Source organism: Panthera leo, chromosome F3 (genome assembly GCF_018350215.1).
Source record: "Panthera leo isolate Ple1 chromosome F3, P.leo_Ple1_pat1.1, whole genome shotgun sequence".
Classification (NCBI taxonomy): Eukaryota; Metazoa; Chordata; class Mammalia; order Carnivora; family Felidae; genus Panthera; species Panthera leo.
In genome coordinates this window covers 41,974,441-41,980,440 of record NC_056696.1, presented here as the reverse complement: position 1 = coordinate 41,980,440, position 6,000 = coordinate 41,974,441, and positions in this window count along the sequence as shown.

The following is a 6,000-nucleotide window of genomic DNA, read 5'->3' as shown; positions in this document are numbered from 1 at the left end:
CCCTTCTTGTGCACAGAGAGACCTCGTCAGGGGAGCTGCCCCAGACTTTGTACAGGCTTTTGCACCTCTGAGATCTTTCCTTGAATAATCCTGACTCTCCCGGGCTTCAGCCACCAGCACCAGGACACGAATCTGAGGCTCCAGTGAAGGAGCTGCGACCGACCGGTGTTCTCTTGCACAAAATCGCTAGCTGATTAAGAAAGGTGGGTGGGGAGAATCTCTTTTCACAGATTCCGGGGGGGTAGGCGTGGGGATGAGGCAAGTCACTATTGGCTTATTCTAGTACTCTGAGGCCCAACCGCAGAAGCCCTGGGAAATTTTTGGGCTGACCCTGGGAGTCAGGTTGGGGATAACACTCAGAAACTGGTTACAGGAGCCCTGGCCACATTTGAGAGGAATTCCGGAAACCGCACATTCCAGAACCCTGGAATCAGAGAGGAGAAAAAAGGGAGGTGGTGCGCAGCATGCTCCGGGCTCTGGGCTGGATGGTTTGCACGTGAGGTTTCAGTTACTAACAACAGCTTGTATAAGGTAAGGTAGCATTATCTCCATGCCCAGAGAGGTCGTGAGACTTGTCCAAGGTCACACACCTTCCGTGGTAGAAGCTATTAGTAGTTCCCCAATAATTGTCTACTACTTGTCTAGGCAGTTAGAGCTGCCCAGAAAGGAGACTACATTTCCCAGCCTCCTGTGTGGCTAGGCATGGTCATGTGACTGAGTTCTGACCAGTGAGAAGTAAAAGTCTTGTGGCAGTTTCTAGGAACCTTCCTTAAAGCGGTTTGTTTTGTGCCCTCTGCCCCTTCCTCTTGGTTCCTACTTCTATTTTGCTGTTTGGCAGCTAGGTGCCACCTTGAACCGTGAGGACAAGGGCCACCCAATAAGAACAGCAGAACAGTGATCTGGAAGAAGACTACCTCTAGGCTTTTACGCGGGAGAAACATAAACCACCTTGTTAAGGCCACGTTGGTGCAGGTTTTCTGTTACCTTCATTTGTACCTCACCCTGACTGAGATACCTAGTAAGTGATGGAGTAGGAGTTTGGACCTGAGTCAATGAGATCTTAAACCCACATTCTTCTACCACGATATGATGTTTCTGGGGCACCCATGTGTATTCCAGCTGTATTGCTATAAGGTCTTGGGTGTGAAGCATTCCTTGGAACCATGATGGCATGGGAGGAGGTGGAGGGGGAAGCTTATCTAATGCAACTTTTCACGCTCATTTATTCGAGGCAGCCCAGGGGTCTTTGATGGATCCAGAGGCACCTTGAGGCCAAAGTCCAGGCCCCTGAGAGGGTCGTGGAGGCAATATTCCCCCTGAGATCCAGGAAACTCCATCTTTCTGCCATTGGACTTGCTACACGGCCAACCTCTTGGGGTAGGTGAAAGCTGCATTCAGGTAGCCCCCCAACCCCACCCCAGTCTCCTCTGACAGAATGTGGCCACTTGGGACGCCTCTAAGGAAACTTTGCCAAGGAAGCCTGCTAAAACAGGTGAGCAATGCTCTTTCCATTGAGGAGTGTTGTAGGAGTTTTGTGAGCCCAGAACAATCTCACGTAGGCAAGGCATGGCCCCGTTTGGGGAAGGAAGTATGTTTTCTTTTACCCAATCTCAGAAGGGGTGGTTGGCAGCTTCATTAGAACTTAGTCTGAGTTAAAAGGGCTTTACGATCGTACTGTAGACCACTAGAACCTTCACATCACCGAGGAGAATCTGAAGTAGGAGCCACAACGGCTGGCTCTATATCTGAGAAGATGCTATTCACAAACAGAGAAGACAGTTATCTGGCTGGGTGATCTGGAGGAACTCTCCTACCTTGTCACTTCCCTGGTTCCTATAAGGGGCATTATAATCACTACCTCTCAAGGTTACTGCAACATTGAATGAGATGAAATTGAATTGATGAAAACACGCTAAATTCTGCAAAGCACTTACCGATGTGAAAGATTACTGATTCCACATTTGCATAGTAGAAATAAAAACACTGTTGCTGACACTTTGTGCCCAGCCAGATCCTCTTTCCTGGGCTAGTTGACCCGCAGTTGTGTGAAGACTGGTGCTAACAGTTCACAGGTCTTCCTTTCCAGTGAGTTCCCTTGGCTGAATGGAAGCTGCCTTGCCTGGGGGCCTGCAGTCAGTGACTGGCTGACTCAGGGGCAGGAAAGGCCAACCCCCTTACTTTAAGGTAGGATTATCTCTGGTACAATCCCTGCTCTGGAGCTCCCCTGCAGGATCAGGCTGATGCTGGTCCACAGCTGAGACCACAGCCTCACTTAGTTCCATCCCCTGCCCTATCCTGCTTCTTTTTCTTTCTCCTGAAAGTTCTTCTTCAGTAGACCACATGTGCTGAAATCTGCTTTTAGGGAACCTGACCCAAGTGTTTACCTCATAAAATTGCTCTGAAGATACAATGATATAATATAGATAAAGAAGTTAGTCCCATACCTGATGTACAGCAAGTGTTCAAAAAAATGTTAGACATTGTTACCCAGGAGACCAGAGCATCAGAAACCTTCTAGTGTCATAGTAAGGGATAGAAATCTGGTGGGTTGGTCAGTGGATTGAATTTCACCTGCTAAGGCAATGGGATGAGTGGAGAGGGGCGGCTGAATTTTTCCTGGCTATCACTGGTTCTCTCTGCTTTGGGCAGTCAATGAAGATCAGCAAGCGGATGAAAAAATTTCAGTCATTACATACATTTACCAACAGAGGGCGCCATTTCCACACAAATAAGTGCATTTCCTGGGCTAATCTGAATTAGGTTTCATCAAGGCAGCTCAGGTTGGTAGGGATGATCAGTTACATGGCAAAGCAGATTTAGGAAAATATCTTTAAGACCAGCACAGATCATTGGAGAGGAAAGAACAGGGAGAAACAATGGGTGAAGCTGGTGGGGAAGCTTCCCAGGAGGTGAAGCTTAAGCTGGGCACTCAGGAACGAATGGGGTGATGGGACATCACATCCCCAGAGGAAGCCATCAGCCTAGGCTAGGTGATCAGGGCCTGGGCAGGGCAATAGCAGGGAGGATGGCTAAGGGCAGGTGTGAAGGACCTCAAAGAGGGAAACAGGACTATGATTCCAACCAACAGATTATAAGAGAACAATAGGCTCAGTAACCTAGGAGCAGAAGTCAGGAAGGACAGTTTTTATGGAACACTGGCAGCACTTTCTCCAACTGGTCTGACTGCCTTGTTATGGCGTGTACAATGACCTCGCCCTACATAGCACCTTTCCAGCAAGCCATAATTCTGCAGGATTCCTGCTCTGTGAAGATTCTAGAAACCAGTGCAATATTCAGAGATGTTAATAGCATTAGGATTCCATTGGTTCTTTCTATTCAGAGTAGAGAAGGCAAAAAATGACCCACAGTTTTCCTTAGCCTCTGCTCTAGGAGAAAGGAATCATACAGTAATTTGAACAGGGAAGGTTTGATAGAAGAAATATCAACTATTTTGTGTAGGGAATTAACTACACGGTGGGAATAGAAGGGAAGATTAAAGAATCTCCTAGGACTGACAGAGAACACACAAAGAAGAAACACACTTGGAAGGGGAGGGAGCACCCAAGGCTGGGGTTCAGCTCTTGTTGGAGGAAGCATGGTTACAGCTCCCTGGGTGGCAGAGAAATTGTCTGGGTTGTTTCTGGACAAAGCTGGTCCATACTCAGAGAGCCAAGATTGATGAGCAGAGAATGGCAGGTTGGGGCTGTTGGCTGGAAGCCTTCTGTTGGGTGCCCAAGTAATTTCCCCAGGAAGTTGCTTTTGGGGGATGCTGATGAACTCATGGCAAAGCCATCTAGGGCTCACTCAGAAACCTTTGGGAAGCTGCTCCTGGGAGAGCACTGAGTGCTGCACTTTACCGGAAACTGGCCCAGTCACCTCTCCTTTGGGAATCACCCTTGTGAAGGTGCAGCAGAATCTTGGAAAACAGGTGGGGCACCCACAGAACTAGCCACGAAGATGCCAGCAAGGAGTGATGCCGAAACTAGCTGGGTATGAACGTCCCCAGGGTTCCCCCCCGGGGTCCTGGAACCCTGAACAGAAATTTCCTCTCCCCACTACCTTGTTCCTCTAGCGCTCTCTACTGACAAAGTTTAACATGTACCAACAGGCAAGGGAGAACTGTTCCAGGCTTATATGAAGGGTGGATTTAGAGCTGAAAGGCAATAAATTGTTAATTGCTACAGATGTTAGTGGGTTCCTTTGGGGGCGAGGGCGTAGTGGGAGGGCTCTTCCATAAAATCTTTTTAAAAAATACTACATTAGGAAATATCCCTGCCAGCTAAGAAGTGAATCAAAATGAAGAACTCAAAAAATGAAGTTCTAAAACAAAAGGCAAAGAACAATTAAATCAGTAGAACCAAATAAAACTACACAAACTAAATAATTGTGATTCACATGATGCAAAAGTCCAGAAAAAAATGAGATAAAGATAATTCTTACAATTATATACTGTATAATAAAGATTTCATCATTATGAACTGGGATTTTAGAATACAATTCACTTTGACAAAAACTGGAAGTAGCAAAGTTAAAATTTTCATCTAGCAAAGGAGACATCAATAGGTATGGGAGCGGGGTGCCTGGGTGGCTCAGTCGGTTGAGCGGCCGACTTCGGCTCAGGTCATGATCTCGCGGTCTGTGGGTTCGAGCCCCGCGTCTGTGCTGTGCTGACAGCTCAGAGCCTGGAGCCTGTTTCGGATTCTGTGTCTCCCTCTCTCTGACCCTCCCCCGTTCATGCTCTGTCTCTCTCTGTCTCAAAAATAAATAAACGTTTAAAAAAATTAAAAAAAAAATAGGTATGGGAGCATATGAATTTGAAGACAAGTCAAAAGAAGTCATCCAGTGGAGCAGAACAGAGTTCTGAAATAGACCCACACACATATGGTCAAGTGATGTCCTACACAGAATTAAAAAAAAAAAAAAGCTAACCATAAAAGAAATACTTCTTTTATGAAGTCTTAGAATATGATTTACTCAAAATTAAAGACTGCTGTTCATCAAAAGACTCAACTGAGAAAAGAAATAGACAAAACCAAAGATTGGTAGAAAACAGTCACAATACATGTATCTGAACATGCACTTCTGTCCAGAATATATTTAAAAAACTTGCATAACACAGTAACAAAACCAAACAACTCAAGAAAAATATGGATGACAGACTCAGACACTTTACATAAGAAGACATACAAATGGACAGTAAACACAGGAAAGAATGCTCAACATCATTAGTCAGCAGGAAAAAATAAAAACCACACTGAGCTGTCACTACACGCCCACCAGAATATTTAAAATTTCTGAAACCAGCAACAACACATGTTGGCAAGTATTTGGCATAACTGGAACTCTCACACATTGCTTTTGGATGTGTCAAATGGTACAACTACTTTGCAAAGCTGCTTGGAGGTTCTTATAAAGTTAAACACACATCTACTCAATGATCCTGTAATTCCACACCTATATATTTATCCAGATGTTACGGACTGAATGTGTGTGTCTTCTCTCCCCCCAATTCATGAAAACCTCACCTCCAATATGATGGAGACTTTGGGGAGTAATTAATGAAGCCTTTGGGAAGGAGAGTGGAGCCCTCATGAATAGGATTAGAATCTTTATAAAAGGAGACAAGAGAGACATCAGTCTCTCTTCCATGTTAGGGTACCATGAGAAGATGGTCAGATGTAAACCAGGAAAAGTGCTGTCACCAAAAACCCAACCATGCTGGCATCCTGAGCTTGGACTTCCAGGCTCCAGAATTGTGAGAAGTAAATGCTAATTGTCTTAGCCAGCCAGTCTACGGTATTTTGTTATAGCAGCCTGAACTGATGAACGCACCAAAGAAAATAAAAACATATGTCCACAAAGAGACTTATACATGAATATTCATAGAAGATTTACATTCATAACAACCCCAAAATAGAAACAACCCAAAGTCAATTAACAGGAGGAATGTATACACAAACTGTAGTATAATTATACAATGAAATACTTCTCAGCAATTGA